Source organism: Lissotriton helveticus, chromosome 5_1, assembly GCF_964261635.1.
Source record: "Lissotriton helveticus chromosome 5_1, aLisHel1.1, whole genome shotgun sequence".
In the NCBI taxonomy this organism is placed as follows: domain Eukaryota; kingdom Metazoa; phylum Chordata; class Amphibia; order Caudata; family Salamandridae; genus Lissotriton; species Lissotriton helveticus.
In genome coordinates, this window is record NC_136065.1 from 294,695,446 (window position 1) to 294,715,260 (window position 19,815).

Here is a 19,815-nt window from a genome sequence, read left to right on the forward strand (position 1 = left end):
TTAATTTATGAGGTTGTAGCGAAGTGATTGTAGTATAAAATGAGACTTATAGTATAGAGTGCAACATTTTTATGTTACATGGTAAGTTTACTCATATTTACTTTCCTTCTCCCACTATATTATCTCCAATGTGTATTTGACATCTCTTCTTCATCTCCGGCCTCCTTTCTCTCACTGTCTGTGTCTGATGCATCTTATCGCTGCCATTTTGTGTAATTACAGAAGAGAGTAAAATAAAATAGTTCGGAACGTGAAAAGGGGGCAAAGTAGAGTACCCCTCACCCCCTAGGCCTTCTCAGGCGGTCCCAAAAGGATCAGTTTCTGTTTTCCTGAGAGATTATGGTATGAGTTCCATATACCACAATAACTTGCATTACAACATGCAAGATATCTATCTCCTATTACCAAGTTTTGGAGATATTCGCGCTAAGCGCGAATATCTCCAAAAACTAACACCTGCCCTGAGCAGTTCTTAGCCATGTTATCCAACGGGAGGTGGATAACATGGCTAAGAGCATTAGCTCGGTAATGCATGAATATCGCTGACTTTTTAGCGATATTCATGCTTTGCGGCCGTTTTTTATCGCATTTGCGATAAACCTTGATAATAGCAAGGTTTATCTGCGATAATTTCTGACGATGCTTAGCGGTAAAAAATTCGTTGCTAAGCATCGTTAGCGATAAATATCGCTTAACTTTGGTAACATGCACCAACGTCTGTTAACGTTCGATTTGAAGGAAATGAGGAAGTGTTGAAAAACATTGTCTGCACCATCTTGCCTTTTTTGAAATGCCACACTTTTGTCGTGCACGGCAGCCATTTTAGATGCCTTGACCAGACCCACTCTCTGCACGCTGTTGATCCGTAGCATGGCTCCCCACCCTCGCAAGCATCTTCCCCAGGCACTGGTCACCCCCGCTCTCTGTCTTATGCATCGGCAATAAACCTCCCCCCATCTGCGCTGCTCTTCCCTGAGAATCACACTCTGTGCCCGCCCGACACCTCCCTTTCGCCCTATTCACTACCGCACCCTCTGACACTTCTCTTCCTCTGTGTCCGATTGTCCAGGCTATCAGCTAGCCCTGCAGATGTAGTTTATGGCCCCAGCTGTAAAGAATCACCCCTCTTCAAAGGAGTTATAGTAGATCAAGGCCCACACCCGATGAGATCCGTCAAACCACACGCGTTCCTACTATCTGAAAACCATCCTGTATTGTGATTGGGGAGGGGACCGAGCCTGAAGCGGAAGATTCCAGGGATGACTCTTTGTACATCAAAGTTTTTACAATTATGTGTCACATTAAAAATATATAGCACTCCAACAAAGTAGTAGGAATATAAAACTTTAATAACTTATAAATATATACAACAAAACAAAAACAGTAAAAACATTTAAACAATGAAGAGACCGTGGCAATTTCTTTTGAATTATCCACTACATTTAATGAAATTGACAGCACCAATAATGAAATATTCTCACAAGGAGGAGATGACTTGAATGATTTTTTTGATCAATCTCTTGATGGCGAATTTATCGAATGTTTGGAGACCATAGAGTTACAAGAATCATCATTGCAGACTTTTCATGAGGAGATTCCTGATGAGATGATTGAAGAGGAAATTCCTGATGAGGACATGTTACTAGTTCTTTCAAATTATGAAAATTCAGAAGATGTTGCCTGGGTGCCGCACTGATTTGGGTATCCGGCGTGGGGCGTCCCGGGGGGTGGGTTGTCAGTAGTGGTCTGTTGTGCGAATAGTTCCAAGGCAGCAGAACGCGCTGAAATCTGGATGGCACGAAGGTGATGTCTAGTAAGTTGCCGCCCAGCAAATAACGGCGTGGGGCGCCGCGGGGGGGGGGGGAGGCAGTCCAAAGTTCCGTTAAAAGGGCAAAGGAAAGGATCGGTGGTTTGAACCATCAGTCAAAAAGGGGAGGGGGTGCAACAATTTTTCCTACCGGGTCACACTGTGCTTTCACCGGAACTGAGGTCTGCAGGTTTCTAGTCATTCAAACTGAGGCTGGCGCCAGCATGGGAGCGCCGACGTCCCGCGGCTACAGTTTCGTCACTCCACGGGCGATCATGGCAGTCATTCCCCATCGGGGGTGTCTGCGGGGGTCGGGGACTCCCGCGGCTCTTCTAGAATCTTTAAGGTCGTGGAGGACTACGGTGGTGGAGTCAACCAGTGACCGGGCCATTTCTTTATGCTGGGCCCGCTCTTGCCAGGTCGACCGCCATTTTGAGAGTTCGGTAGCAACTGCCGATCGCGGGGTCAAATGAGCGGACGGGCTCCACCCTGCCGGGCGAGACGTTGCAGCATCGCCACAGTGGAAGAACCCTTTTCCGGGCACCTGGAGAGCTGAGGGTGCAGCTGGGAAGCCTCCACCTGGGGAGGCGGGAGAGGCCTGTTCGCACCGTCTCTCCCACCCAGTGCACCCCACGGCGTCTCGCTTGACATTTGTTATGGCCGGACCAGGCGATGAGGACGGGGGGGGGGGTTTGAAGGCATGTGCAAGACATCCCCCCCCCAGTGTTGTCGCAGCCATTATAAAAGAAAGAAGAAATGTCCCGTCCGTCTTTGGGCCGGACCTCCGGTGGATGGCGGCCGGACGCCATTTGCTCTGGCCCCATGAACGGGTTCCTTGGCTCATCCGGTGGGGCAGGCCTTGGCGTGTGGTGCCTCTCCTGGGCCTTTCGTGCAGTGGCCTCTCCACTCCCAGGCCCTCCATGGATGCTGGCCCAGACTGGGAGAGAGAGGGTCTAACCTGCAATTCTCCAGGGTTACCGCCACCGCGGCCGGATCCCGTCGGCCTCGGCCTCTGGTTGATGGTGGCCGGACTGGGAGAGAGAGGGGAGGGTCGAGGACACGGACATTCCCCCCCCTGCAATTCTCCAGGGTGGTCGTAGCAATCCCCCTGGCCGGGTCCCGCTGGCCTCGGCCTCTCCTCCGGCTACACCCTACGTGATGATCTCCTGGCCGACGGTTGGCAGCAGGACCCGCCTTATATGTGTTGCTTCCGGCTGGGCGTAGCCGGAAACCTGTTTCTCAAACAAAGGATATTGAGGCAAATGTGGCGCATACTCTCTTCTTAACCTATTGTATTCCTTAACACAATCTAGATCCGCACAAATGTTTGTGACATCACACTCAATCAAGTACAATCCCGATAAAGTTTCAAGAATGGGGCGGATGTCTGCTGACTTGTATCTTTCCCAGTTTGCCGTTATTTGGGCGTGGCAGGCGGTGGGACAGACACGTTTTGGGGCAGTGAGGGGCGATGAAGCCTCGTTGCCTTGTGGCCGTTGCAATGTCACACTTGGTTTCTCTTACTGTTTTCAGGTTTCTTATTACGGGCTTACTTCTAACGTTTCTTGTTTCTAGGACAATAATAGGTTTTATCATTACGTATTGTTATCGTTTCTTTGTTTGTTGTTTAATAAAAAGTTCATCAGTGGCCTACTGATTTTCGTTTTCCTATTCCTTTCTTTCCAGGTTGTTTCATGCTAAAGTTTCTGTTAACAGGATACAGTGATCACTTCGTTATTATTGCATATGTCCTTTTCACTAGGGGTGCTCTCTGGTCGGGCCAGATGACCTATCTCTAGTAAATGGTCCGGGTGAAACAGGTGCATCAATCAGTGGGGAGTAGATAGGCATGACAGATTACAACGGGGGACAAAGGTCCGCATTACCTACCCTTTCACTACTTGCAAAGATTTTCCTACGTTTATTTGCAAACAGGGAATACCTCCAAAAAGAACCAATTCCCAAACAGTCAATGTTCGGGCAAACAATCAATCAATGAGGAACGAAATAGGCACGACGTGTTAAAGGTTTGCGTTACCTACCTTTCACTATCTGCAAAGGGAGAGAGAATATTCCTATGCTTCCTCGTTTGCAGGCAGAGAAGATCCTTAAGAGAACCAACTTCGAACAATTCAATGCTCGATTCAAACAATCAACAAGGGGTACTGTGAACACAAATGAACGCCGCTTATGTACATACACATTGCTATTTTCAACAGGTTGTTCCTAATGTTTCTATTTTAGCCAGGTCAAAAAGAGATCCCATTAGTGGCCTACTGATTTTGCTCGATTCCTTTTGTTTTTTTACACGATTTTTCGCTATCTGCAAAGACTAAACAGAGTATTGCGACTCTGTGCTTGTTTTTAAATAGAGAATGAACCAAAGAGAACAATCAATGAAATGGAGAGAGAAGCAGGCACGACGGATTACAATGGGGGCAAAGGCCTGCGTTAACTACCCTTCACTATCTGCAAAGAGAGAGTACTCCCAATAGAAATGAGGGGGGGGGGCAGCATTCAAAGCAGATCAGTGTGCATAAACACGAAAATGTTTTTACTTACCACGTACTTGACATTCGACAGCTTATGATATTTGCTATTAAAAAACCATTGAAATTCACTGAAAAAACCATAGGTTATAGACCATATATAGTTAGGAATTAGCATTTACAAAACCTTGAAAATTCACTGAAAAAACCATAGGTTATAGACCATATATAGTTAGGAATTAGCATTTAAAAAACCTTATTTTACTGACACAAAACCATTGAAATTCCATATATAGTTAGTAGTACTAACTATATATCGCGCACCCGCAATCCACTGCTGATCATGTCACATATTACATCATTCATGACATGGTCAGTGACATCACTGATGACATCACTGATGACATCTCAAATGACATCACTGATGACATCACTGATGACATCTCAAATGACATCACTGATGACATCTCAAATGACATCACTGATGACATCACTGATGACATCTCATTTGACATTACTGATCACATCACTGATGACATCATTCATGTGATAATACGATGAACCTCTTCAGACTCTAATATAACCTTAGATACACTCAGTGTAAACAGACACTCACAGACTGTCACTCATCCATGGAGTTACTTACACACCTAGTCAGTCATGCAAAGAATCAATCACACCTCCATTTCCTCAACTATACAGTTATACACACCTTACTTATTCAAACATATACTAACACATATTTACTCTCTTTTACAATCCCTGATACAAGTTCACAATCATCCATACAGCCACTCACACATTCACTGGCTCTTATGCACAGTTATTTATATATGCCAACTCTCACATGTACTGTGTTTTACATATGTACTTACTTTGACATGTAGCACTGAGATATCCATTCACTCACCAATGCACAGTCATACACCTCCCAGCCACCCACACACACACTCAGTCTCCCATACAAATACTTGAGCAACCAATCAATAACCCATATACTTACTCATATAGCTACTGATCAACACATGCAGCAGTTTACAGAGCAACAAACATAATGATGCACAAATTAACACAGTTCAGTCACTAACCCATGCACTCAGTGAGACACATTTAACCACTCACTCATACAGTCAGCCATGCACCTACTAAATCCTTCATCCAGACACTTCTACATCCACTCATTCTTCAATATGTAAGACATATTTTAACTTTACAGAAATACACAGTCACTGGATGTTGTCATCAGTGATGTCATTTGAGATGTCATCAGTGATGTCATCAGTGATGTCACTGACCATGTCATGAATGATGTAATATGTGACATGATCAGCAGTGGATTGTGGGTGCGCGATATATAGTTAGTACTACTAACTATATATGGAATTTCAATGGTTTTGTGTCAGTAAAATAAGGTTTTTTAAATGCTAATTCCTAACTATATATGGTCTATAACCTATGTTTTTTTCAGTGAATTTTCAAGGTTTTGTAAATGCTAATTCCTAACTATATATGGTCTATAACCTATGTTTTTTTCAGTGAATATATATATATATATATATATATATATATATATATAAATATATATATATCCAGCATGCTACTTAGTTCAAAAGACTGATTTTGCCCAAGTGGGCTAAACATACATATTTACGTCCCAGCAAACATTCTTGTGATGTTCGAAGACAGATGCTCGGACAGCTACTCTATATCCCATTAAGTGCAATCACCTACATGTAAAATAGAATGGATAAAAGCCATCAAACTGGGGATTTTGAAACCACGACACCGCAGGGTCTGAATTCCAGTGAAGAGTTAGCAGTAAATCTAGGGTAATTATAGTATATAATAGAGAGGTTTAATTTTTTATAGAGAGTATTCACTTTTCAGTTACGTGAATTTTTAACTTTTTTGTGAAGAGGCTTAAAAGTCTTTGTATTGATTGTTATCCATCCTATTTTTCATGTAGGTGACTGCACTTACTGGGATATAGAATAGCTGTCTGAGCATCAGTCTTCAAGCATCACATGAAGTTTGATCTTTAACGTTGGTGTAACTATGTATGTTTAGCCCACTTGGGCAAAATCAGTCTTTTTCACTTCATATCATGCTTGTTATATATATATATATATATATATATATATATATATATATATATATATATATATATATATTGTTGCAGCAAAAAGCCCTTGAGCTTCGAGAGGGCACACTACGCTAACTCCTGCTACCAGCAGTGCAAGCCTCGCTGTAACTGGCTGCTGAAGTCTTTAAAATTTGATTCCCATCCGACGCGTTTCGAGGCTTGGGACGCCTCGTAATCATGGAATAGCTTCAATGAGGGAGAGACGACTCTGTGCAGGATTCCATGATTACGAGGCGTCCCAAGCCTCGAAACGCGTCGGATGGGAATCAAATTTTAAAGACTTCAGCAGCCAGTTACAGCGAGGCTTGCACTGCTGGTAGCAGGAGTTAGCGTAGTGTGCCCTCTCGAAGCTCAAGGGCTTTTTGCTGCAACAATATATATATATATATATATATATATCCTCGCTCCTCAACACCAACAGTCCAGCGCACTCCCAGGCAGGTGCGACTCTTAGCGGGGGTGCACCCGCATCAATACGCCAGCTGCTTTTCCTTTTCGCCTCGGCTTCCGCCAAAAAGGAACCGCACTCGTAGGGACTTGTTACCATAAGTTTATTTCAGTAACAGAGCAAAATAAACAGACGCGTTTCGGAGTAAACCTTTGTCTATGTTTACCGGAACGCCATGCAACCACCGTATTTAAACATCATCACTTCCGATGTGAACACCAAAAAAGGACTAACATGTTTATCCGTAGTCTCTTAAAGTCAGCACCATCTTTAAATAGCAAACTGCTTAACTTTCTAGCATATATATATATATATATATACGAAAATCCCTAAGCAAATGCAAATACTTAATCAAGCCCTATATGGACAGCCGTTATCACGTTCACATGGTACAATCAAGCCCTGGATGGGCGTAAATCCATGATGCCACAAATACTCGATGATTCAAGCCTCCATAATATCAATGCTTCAATAGTCTCAAAATATATATCAGCATGGAATACATATTCACAATGCTACCTTCAAGACTACATTAAAGATGATAGAAGAAACAAAGGAAGATATAGAGAGTAGAGAAGAATAAAAAATGTTAGAAAAGTTTTTCAAAGAATCATCTGGAAATATGATTTATAACATTTGCACATTAAAACACCCATATCAATAGTTCATCAGTTCATTTTGGTAGAATATACATTTTAAAACCACATTCATAGTTGCAGAAAAGCAGATCCATGATGATACAAAAACCCTTATTCACCCAGATGTATAGCAAGTTCTTCATGACTATTGAGACCACGTGGTGTTTTAGTGTTTGTGTACTAAAACACCACGTGGGCTCAATAGTCATGAAGAACTTGCTATACATCTGGGTGAACAAGGGTTTTTGTATCATCATGGATCTGCTTTTCTGCAACTATGAATGTGGTTTTAAAATGTATATTCTACCAAAATGAACTGATGAACTATTGATATGGGTGTGAATTTATATTGGGTAAATATTCTGCTTGTGCATGAATGCCCACTTGGGCAGAATCAGTTGTGTCTCTTGTTTTGCATGAACTTTGTACCCCTGCAAGACAGTCCTATTGGATATTAACTGTTTATGGCTACATTTATTATTCATTGGTTTTGAGGCATGGTAATTTTGCTTGCACTGAATATATGTATACTTGTGTATATATCAGTGAAACAATTTTCAGAATGGTTTTGTTATATTTTTTAATTTACGCAAACTGACATGATTGTTGCTCATGAAATTTGCTCATGAAATTTGTATGACAAGAGTATTTGTAATTTATCATTAGAACTACATTCAATGATAATTCAATGTATATATGATTTCTAAAAGAAACTCTGTGCTTACATTGGTTCGTTATATAAAGATGCGCTATATTACTATTATAATTCATGTTATGGTGGTCTGTTCCAAGATGGTGGTTATTGCTGCTCTGGTTTTTGTACACATTTATGTATAAGTCCTTTTTCCACTTTTGTTTCTTTATTTTAACACGGAAGTGTTTTGTTTTTGTAATTTGACCGTGAACAAGGCTTAATGCCGAAACACATCAGAGAAGTCATTACATTTGAATTGCTTGGTTTATTATTCAAATACGAGTGGAGGACTGTAGGATTGTTGGTATGTATATATATATATATATATATATATATATATATATATATATATATATATATATATATATATATATTATTTTTTTCACAAGGTTCTTTCTCCCATACAAAAGAAACTGTCGCTCCAAGAAGCTATTAATGCAGTCTATTCTTTTTTTTTATATTTCTTTTTATTAACGTTCATCGACATAAACTATACAGTACAGAGGAATCCAGTACATTCTTACTTAACGAAGGCAAAAAGTAACAGATCTTTGCAACAGTACACTGTAAGGAATGTTACGGGGTAGGGATGTCATCATGGTCAATGCTTCGTGGTGGGCTGCAAATATTCCCTCGGTAGGAGTTCCACGGGCTCCATATTCGGGACCATTTTTAGGGCAACCCCGGGCTGTGTAAACAATCTTTTCTCTATGCATGCACCAGTCTAGGTCTGTTTTCCAGGCCTCGACTTTAGGCGGTTGCGCTGCTCCCCACAATTGTGCAATATTCCTCTTTGCCAACATTAATCCCAATGTAACTCACTGTGTGTGGTAACTATTCAGATCCCTAGGTTCCCATATATTCAAGAGGCATCTACGAGCTTCTGGGCGGAAGACTAACATGAACACGTCAGTTAGTATGTCGTGTATTTTTCGCCAATAGGATTGTATGTATTCGCATTCCCTTATCATGTGTATGAATGTACCTTCTTGGCTGCAACCTCCTCCCTCAGCCCTACCCATGTGTACCAGACGAGGCCCTGTAATATACACTCTTTGAAGAATTTTGAGTTGCACTAGCCTGAGTCTAGCCGAGATTGCCACCACACTTGGGGAAGATACCTCCTCCTGCCACTCTTTATCGTCTAGTTCGATGCCATCCCTTACCCATTTCTCTTGTTGTGGCTGGAGGGGGTCTGCCATATTGTTAATCAATTTCGTATAAGTTAACAATATGACTCTCTCGGGCAGGTGGCCATCTAGTAATCTATCCTCCAATGGCGAGGATTCCGGGGGGAGAAGCCTTTAGGGAGGTGTGATTGTAATATGTGGTGGATCTGCGTGTACCGAAAGCGCTCTGAGTCCGCTAACTCATGGTGCGCTCTGTAAAGAGGCAAATGTATTCACTTCGCCCTTCTCCCACACATCCTTAATTTATGAGATCCCAAAGAGTTCCCACCTATCGATTCCCTTCGTCTTCCATAGTTTACCCAGGTTTTCGGAGTATCGTAAGGGGGTTGCCAACGTGAGTTTCTGTCCCCATCCTAGGGTTTTGGTGGCGGTGTGCCTAATGTGGACCGAGTGTTTAGTTGGGCCTGTCAATGGGTATTGGTTGGGTTTTGAATAGTCGATGTCGATGGTATATCCTGGATCATCAGGGCGACCATAGGTGCAGTGATTGGTGGCCTACAAATGCGCCGCCCAGTAGTATTTTTTGATAGTCTGGAGGCTGTTCCCCCCAACATACCAATTCAGTTTGAGCTTGTTCAATGACATGTGAGGATGCAGTTCATTCCTAATGCATATCACACCAAGAGACAACATCAAAGCGCTTTGGCCACCTATGTATATATAGTGCAGCAAATAAAAAAAAGGCCTGAGATCTGACAGAATAACTGCTCTATTTACTATCACTGAGAAAATCAATATAATGCAGCTATACAGTATATTTCGCACGGGTCTAACGCAAGAGTCTTTTCATTCTATTAGGAATTTCAAGACAGATCAATGGAGGTTGCTGATTTAGTTTTTAGAAGAAGGGCCTTTTAAATTCAAATTGACTATAATTAAACAAAGTTTGTTAGAAAATTAGGAGTTTGGTCGTTTGTGGTTCTACCTTTGAATGTCCACCACAGCCATGGAATCTCCCCTGGCATTTGGTTTCTGAAGCAGGTTTCTGATGGACAACTGGCCAATATTTTATAACTGGCTAGTCATAGTAAACATTTTACAATGTCTTGGAAGCCTTGACATGCTAGTAAGGGTTATCAGTGCAGTCAGAGACACAAATACATGGCTACAGTCAAGAAGAAGATATTGTAGTACACAAATGATGCCCCAAAACGATCTGTTCTTGAATTTGGCTAGTGAGAATCTCTCAAACCCGAATCACATGGATTTTGGTTTGCGAGAATGCACCTACGTTGTCCAGCAAGCTCTGGCATATCTGGCACACTTGGAAGGCTTGATTGTAGGTCGAGCACTCTGACAGGTATGCAGCACATTCCTGAAGTGGATAAACTGGGCTTCCAGCTGGCACTGAATACTGACATATCACCTAGGTAGGCTACTCTGACGTCATCTAGACCAATGGTTCACCTGCATCTGGAATGTAGCATTTTTAGAGCAAATACCATGATATTGAATTGTGTTAGTCCACTGGGTGATGGAAGTAGGTTTGTTCCTGGAGGCATTACTGTATCATGTATTTTTCACTATTTTGTATTCCCAATTCTTCATAAAGTGTCACTGCTCACATAATTCTTGTTGGTTATACTATAGTTTTATGCTTGCTAGGAAACTAGGTTCTAATTTGTGAGAAGTTCAATATTTTCACTTTTTGACCTCTGGTATTTGGACCCTTGCTGTGGTACAAGCCTCCGTAATGGGGCCTCGCCCACTGTATCCTCAGTTAGAATTGTGGCATGGGCTGCAACCAATGAAGCTCACCTTTCAGTAATAGACCGCTGTCCATGAACACCTTGTGTAAGGACCTATGGGTAGGTTGTAGCAGAAATGTATAGAGAGTGCTTGTGTACTGTGAATATTGCTTGTTTGAATTAAGGACAGTATGTAGTGAGTCTGCTGTGCTTTAGTACATGGAGACTGCAATCCATTTAGGCTTCTGTGTATGTTTGGTGCACAAGGTGGAGGAGGTGTGCCCCCCCCAACACACACACATAGGGGGTCTAGATTGTAGGAATTCCTGCGATCTTTTAAAGTAGGCCAGGCACCTATGAACGGAATGAGGAAGAGAGAGGCCCCTTCAAAATATAGGAACAGTTGCTTCCCCTTTCCTGCTTCAAGTAAGCGCTATATAAATGCAATTACAATACAATACAATACTTCCCTGGAGTTGTTACTGCTGACCCTTTTGTGTAGTAGCTGAGTGGGAAAGCCTTGCTTTCTTTTTGTGCCACTGTCTCTGATTCATCTCTCCGTGAACACTCTGCTCTAATCTCTTTTCCTGTTTAATTAAATGACCAGTTTGAGGCTTATAAAATGTAAGGAACTGCCTAAGACCCGCTCCAGAGTTGGATAGTTCGAATCCACAACGGTGTCTTAAAAAAATAAAGTAAATACTGGGTACTGCAAAACAACTTCAATTCACATTGACCTGTGCTAGGATGCTCACGCACTGCTCTTTGTGTGGGAATTACTTTAATTCCAGAACTAGTTTCTTGAGTAGCTTTCTTGAGGGAAAAGGTCCGTTCGCTGTGAGACTAGTCCTGGAAGCGTGCTCCAGAAAGTAGATGCCATCTAGAAAAGGAAACCACAGTTGTGCAGAAATGACAAAAAGCTGATATCAACCGAGTATGTGGTCAACAAGGCCCCAGGAAGGCAGTACTAGATCAATCAAAGTTATGGGTCATGAGGCCACGGAAGGAAGCCTGCCACCGGGAAGTAAACACGGTGATCAGAAACAGGAGGGCAACTGCTCAGAGCTGCCTGCCACAGCCTAACTCTTGTAACGACTCGGAGGTGGCTGACCCTAGCAGAGCCAAAACAACAATTCATAGACAGAATGCAGAACAATGTCATACATTCACCCCAGTACAGAGATCTGGGCCTAAATCCATCGTTTTTATGCACTCCACACCACCCCAGGTCAGACATGGTCATATGCAAATCAGCCTTGACCCTGTGCCTCATGGGAACAGTCCAGCCCGAACTGCCAAGCCATGTCTTTCCTGGACCGGAATCAAGCATCCAAGGACCGGTTTCTGGCTATCAGCCGTCATCAGCCTGGATAGCTTGACTCCAGTGGTGTGGAGAGCATGGGACTCACGTCTGAGCATACCCATCCCACTCGGGGTGACAAATGCAAAAACAACAATTGATGGACAGAATGCAGAACAATGTCATACATTCACCCCAGTACAGAGATCTGGGCCTAAATCCATTGTTTTTTTGCACTCCACACCACCCCAGGTCAGACATGGCCATATGCAAATCAGCCTTGACCCTGTGCCTCATGGGAAAAGTCCAGCCCGAACTGCCAAGTCATGTCTTTCCTGGACCGGAATCAAGCATCCAAGGACCGGTTTCTGGCCATCAGCCGTCATCAGCCTGGATAGCTTGACTCCAGTGGTGTGGAGAGCATGGGACTCACGTCTGAGCATACCCATCCCACTCGGGGTGACAAATGCAAAAACAACAATTGATGGACAGAATGCAGAACAATGTCATACATTCACCCCAGTACAGAGATCTGGGCCTAAATCCATCGTTTTTTTGCACTCCACACCACCCCAGGTCAGACATGGCCATATGCAAATCAGCCTTGACCCTGTGCCTCATGGGAACAGTCTAGCCCGAACTGCCAAGCCATGTATTTCCTGGACCGGAATCAAGCATCCAAGGACCGGTTTCTGGCTATCAGCCGTCATCAGCCTGGATAGCTTGACTCCAGTGGTGTGGAGAGCATGGGACTCACGTCTGAGCATACCCATCCCACTCGGGGTGACAAATGCAAAAACAACAATTGATGGACAGAATGCAGAACAATGTCATACATTCACCCCAGTACAGAGATCTGAGCCTAAATCCATCGTTTTTTTGCACTCCACACCAACACAGGTCAGACATGGCCATATGCAAATCAGCCTTGACCCTGTGCCTCATGGGAACAGTCCAGCCGGAACGGCCAAGCCATGTCTTTCCTGGACCGGAATCAAGCATCCAAGGACCGGTTTCTGGCTATCAGCCGTCATCAGCCTGGATAGCTTGACTCCAGTGGTGTGGAGAGCATGGGACTCACGTCTGAGCATACCCATCCCACTCGGGATGACAAATGCAAAAACAACAATTGATGGACCGAATGCAGAACAATGTCATACATTCACCCCAGTACAGAGATCTGGGCCTAAATCCATCGTTTTTTTGCACTCCACACCAACCCAGGTCAGACATGGCCGTATGCAAATCAGCTTTGACCCTGTGCCTCATGGGAACAGTCCAGCCCGAACTGCCAAGCCATGTCTTTCCTGGACCGGAATCAAGCATCCAAGGACCGGTTTCTGGCTATCAGCCGTCATCAGCCTGGATAGTTTGACTCCAGTGGTGTGGAGAGCATGGGACTCACGTCTGAGCATACCCATCCCACTCGGGGTGACAAATGCAAAAACAACAATTGATGGACAGAATGCAGAACAATGTCATACATTCACCCCAGTACATAGATCTGGGCCTAAATCCATCGTTTTTTTGCAATCCACAACACCCCAGGTCAGACATGGCCATATGCAAATCAGCCTTGACCCTGTGCCTCATGGGAACAGTCCAGCCCGAACTGCCAAGCCTTGTCTTTCCTGGACCGGAATCAAGCCTCCAAGGACCGGTTTCTGGCTATCAGCCGTCATCAGCCTGGATAGCTTGACTCCAGTGGTGTGGAGCGCATGGGACTCACGTCTGAGCATACCCATCCCACTCGGGTGACAAATGCAAAAACAATTGATGGACAGAATGCAGAACAATGTCATACATTCACCCCAGTACAGAGATCTGGGCCTAAATCCATCTTTTTTTGCACTCCACACCAACCCAGGTCAGACATGGCAGTATGCAAATCAGCCTTGACCCTGTGCCTCATGGGAACAGTCCAGCCCGAACTGCCAAGCCATGTCTTTCCTGGACCGGAATCAAGCATCCAAGGACTGGTTTCTGTCTATCAGCCGTCATCAGCCTGGATAGCTTGACTCCAGTGGTGTGGAGAGCATGGGACTCACGTCTGAGCATACCCATCCCACTCGGGGTGACAAATGCAAAAACAACAATTGATGGACAGAATGCAGAACATTGTCATACATTCACCCCAGTACAGAGATCTGGGCCTAAATCCATCGTTTTTTTGCACTCCAACCCACCCCAGGTCAGACATGGCCATATGCAAATCAGCCTTGACCCTGTGCCTCATGGGAACAGTCCAGCCCGAACTGCCAAGCCATGTCTTTCCTGGACCGGAATCAAGCATCCAAGGACCGGTTTCTGGCTATCAGCCGTCATCAGCCTGGATAGCTTGACTCCAGTGGTGTGGAAAGCATGGGACTCACGTCTGAGCATACCCATCCCACTCGGGGTGACAAATGCAAAAACAACAATTGATGGACAGAATGCAGAACAATGTCATACATTCACCCCAGTACAGAGATCTGGGCCTAAATCCATCGTTTTTTTGCACTACACACCACCCCAGGTCAGACATGGCCATATGCAAATCAGCCTTGACCCTGTGCCTCATGGGAACAGTCCAGCCCGAACTGCCAAGCCATGTCTTTCCTGGACCGGAATCAAGCATCCAAGGACCGGTTTCTGGCTATCAGCCGTCATCAGCCTGGATAGCTCGACTCCAGTGGTGTGGAGAGCATGGGACTCACGTCTGAGCATACCCATCCCACTCGGGGTGACAAATGCAAAAACAACAATTGATGGACAGAATGCAGAACAATGTCATACATTCACCCCAGTACAGAGATCAGATCTCTGTACTGCGAAACCGGTCCTTGGATGCTTGTTTCCAGTCCAGGGAGGACCTGGCTTGGCAGTTAGGGCTGGACTGTTCCCATGGGGCACAGGGTCAAGACTGATTTGCATATGGCTGGGTTCAAACTGGAAAGGCATGAAGAGCAAAAATACGATGGATTTAGGCCCAGATCTCTGTACTGGGGTGAATGTATGACATTGTTCTGCATTCTGTCCATCACCTGTTGTTTTTGCTTTTGACCCTAGCAGAGAACATCTGCAACTTGTGTTTGGCCCAGAAGGATTTCAAGTGATTTCGGATTCCCTACACCTATGCTCATAAACGCACATATGAACTTAAGAATGTATGTATAACATCCGTGTAATTTAATTTCCATGCTACATTAGAAATATTTGTAACTCTGCAGTCATGCATTTCCTTTTTCATACCTATCATACCTATTTATTCTGGCTACGTACCGGATTTGTCTGCCTTTATATATATTTTTTTAATGGAGTTTTGTATAGCACAAACTTGACCCGAAGGTATCTGGTATCAGGGCGCTTTACATGAGCACCAGTTGGGTTACATATTCAAGGACACATTCATTTTTGTTAGTCACGAGGAGATTAAGTGATTTGCCCAGAATCACAGGATGTTGAGGGTGAACATCCATTACAACGCGGTCAAAACACCGCGGTGCCATTACGACACGTCTTTTACAACGCAAGTCGTTAACACTACTTGCGCTGGAGGGCGCTCTAGACTAAGGAATAGTAGATTTACTATTCCAACACCTTCCCTACTGTACGTAGGCTCGAGTAGGAATAGTAAATCTTGCTATTCCTAAGTCCAGCACGACTTGCGTTGTAAAAGATGCGTTGTGATGTACCGCGATCATTTTGATCGCGTTGTAACATCATACAACCATGTTGAGCGTTATTGCTGAGACGCAAACCCGGTTCCCCAAATTTGAGATCGACCGCCCTAGCAGTTAGGCCACATCCTCTCCCCAACTATATAGGTGAAGAACTGTCAGGTAGTGGGACTGGAGACCATGCTTACTCCTTAGCATGGCTTGATCACAGGACAGATGCACCTCAAACCAACTCTTCCTTTGTGTTTTTTATTTTTAGAAATTACCAGTTTCACATCAAAGCACAGATAGTCCGTTACAGAGATAAATCTAAGGTATATCTATTCACTATTAGAGTTAAGCATAGAACTCTTTACAAGTTTCTTAGAATATCACTTTGCCTTTGGGGGTAGTGAGAGATGGAAAATTGCATTGCTTCTTTTGGATTTCGAGCACAAAGTTTAGTGCATCCTGACAATGACTTCAAAGAGGAGGCGGAGAAGTCCGCAGCTGGGACAAACATGATATGACCTACAGGAAGTAGGCCATTCCTATGCCATCCAAAGACCACCCAATAACCCACCATTATGCATTCACTGTTTTGATTCCAAATATGCCCTAAATGTTTGAAGATCATGAAGAGATGGCCCACATTTTCTCCCAGAAAGAATTAAAAATCATTGGGGAGGGGGTCCTCACGAAGTATCCACAGCCTTATAGGGGACCTAATACACAGCTGAGCTATGTAGGACGGACAGTGTTATTGAAACCCTTCACAACATACTGCAGCGCTGTGGCTATCCAAACCCGAAGAGATAGGGAGTGCCACAAGTACTCGGAGGACCTCTGGTGCTGGGCATATATGAAGGCACAGGATGTGTCTGTGATATCCTCCCAGCTACACTGTGTACCACAGTGTTCCCAAATCCACACCAGTGTCCTAAGAAGAGCAAGACTGGCCTTTCAACCATAGTTGGAGGTCCACAAGCAGCTGAAATACAGTAAGTTATATATTCTCATATTTCTAATGGGTTTTCCTGTGGTCCGAATGTTTTGTTTTTCCATATCTGATGTTTACGTCAATGTTGTTCATATTTTAAGTTAGCGGCTACATAGTGATGTAGAATGAATGTAGCTTATGTTTATACCTCTACTCTTAAAAACATTTTTTTAGAGGGTTTGCTTTTATTGTAAATATTAGAGCGGTTCAGTTTAAAGTTTTTGTTTTGTTACAAATCATATTGTTGTAAATCATGCTTTTATCCCTGTTGGCATATGCCCTTATTTGTACCAAGGACTAACTTTCTTTTTTTTCAAACAGTCAAGCACACATCTTATATTGTGTGTTAAATACATTTTCACTTTTTTGCCTTAAAAAAGAATTGGCATTTATCCGTAATGTACTTAAAATGCACTATTACAGTTAATAGCTATGACATCTCATAGTAATACACTGGCAACCGGTTACAATGAATAATCAAATATTAACTCATGAATGTATATTTTGTTTGTTTGCTTTCAGCGAGTAGCCAGAGAGTCAGCGGACAACAGTAGGACCATGGGTCAAGTAGAAGGACAACTTGAGGAGCTAGATGACCACAGGAGGAACAGATAAACACAGGGGAGGACGAAACAGACTACATCATAGAGAATGAATCTGCAAGGAGAGTCAAGAGATTGCAAGCAAAGTGACTTCCAATTTAGGTTTGGCAGACCACTGAGGGGGTCCAAGGAGCAGGCCCCTCTGTCAATGGAGCTTCAAGCCACCCCCTCTACCTGTCAAGAGGCCCCCCACAACAATGGTGCCTCCAACTTGTACCATTTTTACTCTTCCTCTTGCAAGTGTAAGAATCGCCCTTGGCACACCTGAAGTCTCGTGCTGATTTACCCCTGCCGCCGGAGTATGCTACCGTGGCTGCCTTTCAGGAGGTTGGGAGGCAGATACTTTCTGGTCAACAGGTGATCTCTTGAGGCAAGGAGGTTGCGGCAGAGGGAAAGGCACACAAAGTGGCATATGTTGACCTGGACCAAGAGCTGCCCCCCTGTCCTAGACGTCCGCCATAACCACATGTTCTGTGTCCCCACCCTACCAGTGTTGTCGTGTTTGACACTCTATCACTAGACTTACCCCAGTGTCTCCAAGTACTCAAATGGTGCCCGTTCTTGCTGTGTAAATCCAACTGCCTGCGTCCATGGATGTCATCCAAGTAGTCTGAAGAGGAAGAGAATGGAATTGTCCCTCAACCCATGAAAGACTTTCTAACACTTTATCTTGTTTGGGAAATTGAGTTTCTTTACTTTGGATTTTTCCTTTGAAATTGAACATTATTTTAGAACCAGAGTACTCTAGAATATTAAATATTTTGTACTTCTATACATTTTTGTGAAGATTATCTGCATTTGACTATGAATATAGACTACTAACTTGACTTTCCCAATGTGTTTAGTTAATTTACCCCCCTCGTCCAAGTTGAATTATTTTGCATATATTTTTGCTCTATTTGTTCATTTATCTTCTGATCAAGGAGAAATTACGTTTTAAAAAAAACATTCTTAAAATATTTTTTCAGCTTTTAACTATAATATACAAAATGTTTAAACACTTTAATGTAGGTATGACCATACTTTCTCGTGTGTGTGTGTTGGTATGCTTGTACATGTATGTGGCTGAGTCGTGGTAAGAGTTTTAAAGGTTATTATGAAATAATGTTCGCCATTTAGTAGCATGTTGCATTACTTCATTTTTATATACAAATGTTCATGGCTACACACTAAATAGATGTATACAAGTGAAAAGTAAGTGCAAGGGATTGTTTTAAATAGCTAAATAATAAAAGTGTATAGCTGAATTTTACAATTGAAGGTTGTTTTGTCAGGATGGGTGCTTGGGTTGTAAGAAAATAGTTAAAGGGGGTTATTGTCTCTGAGGAAGAGAATTGGGGGAATTTATTTGTATGCTTTGGATTTGGATTTTTTATTTGAAATTGTACTTAATTTTATGGCTTTTAACTTGTATAGGGACTTTATATTTTTGAACTATTATACATTATTTGTGTAGACGTTATCACATTTGATTTTGTATTTTGCTGTTACTCTGACTTTCCCGGCATCTTTTTCCAATTGTACCTCTATTCAACTTCAATTCGATTCTTTTTCCATATATCCATGTTCTATTTTTTCTGTAATGATATCTTTCCCAGGGACAGATGACTTTTTATTAAAAACGTAATTAGATTTTCAATCTTGTAAATATGTTATATTTTTAAAAAATCCGTAAACTATTAAAAATGGTGTGATCAAAATGTTGAGTGCATGAGGATACCTATATACTTGTGGGATTTTTTAGTTGTAAGTTTTCTTTATTAGTTTTATAATGTAGGTACATAGGTACATAGGAAACTATACAAACATTGCCAGTGTAGGCTTATGTGGAGATTGTGTCAATAATATAAGCAAGGTTTACAGAGCAATGGTGTTACAGACCGCAATCTCTAGTCTGATTGTTGAGAACCTTGCAATACAATTCCGTATCATGACATCTCTTAAAAGAGAGGTGGGGAGGGAAAGGCAGGGTAGGGGTAGGAGGGGAGAGTGGGTGGGGAGTTGTCATGGTGTCAAAGAATATCTCAATCAATCCCACATGAAGTCTGTCTGGGTGCACAGTAACAGGGTGCTAATATAGGACACTGGCACATACACACAAGGACGCTCTCTCAGAGGCACACCTCACGGCTGTGGAAGGGGAATATCAGCCTATGCACTTGTGTGAAAGTGTTTTAA

General features: G+C 43.0%; 1 long non-coding RNA gene across 1 annotated transcript in view; it reads left to right on the plus strand.

Annotated features, from left to right (window-relative positions):
• Window positions 1-19,331, plus strand: part of LOC144753123 (uncharacterized) — a 211,610-nt gene extending 192,279 nt beyond the window's left edge. Inside the window, exon 3 of the long non-coding RNA XR_013594208.1 lies at window positions 17,558-19,331. This is a non-coding gene — a long non-coding RNA (uncharacterized LOC144753123). The remainder of the gene's footprint in view (window positions 1-17,557) is intronic.
• The last annotated feature ends 484 nt before the right edge of the window (window positions 19,332-19,815 follow it).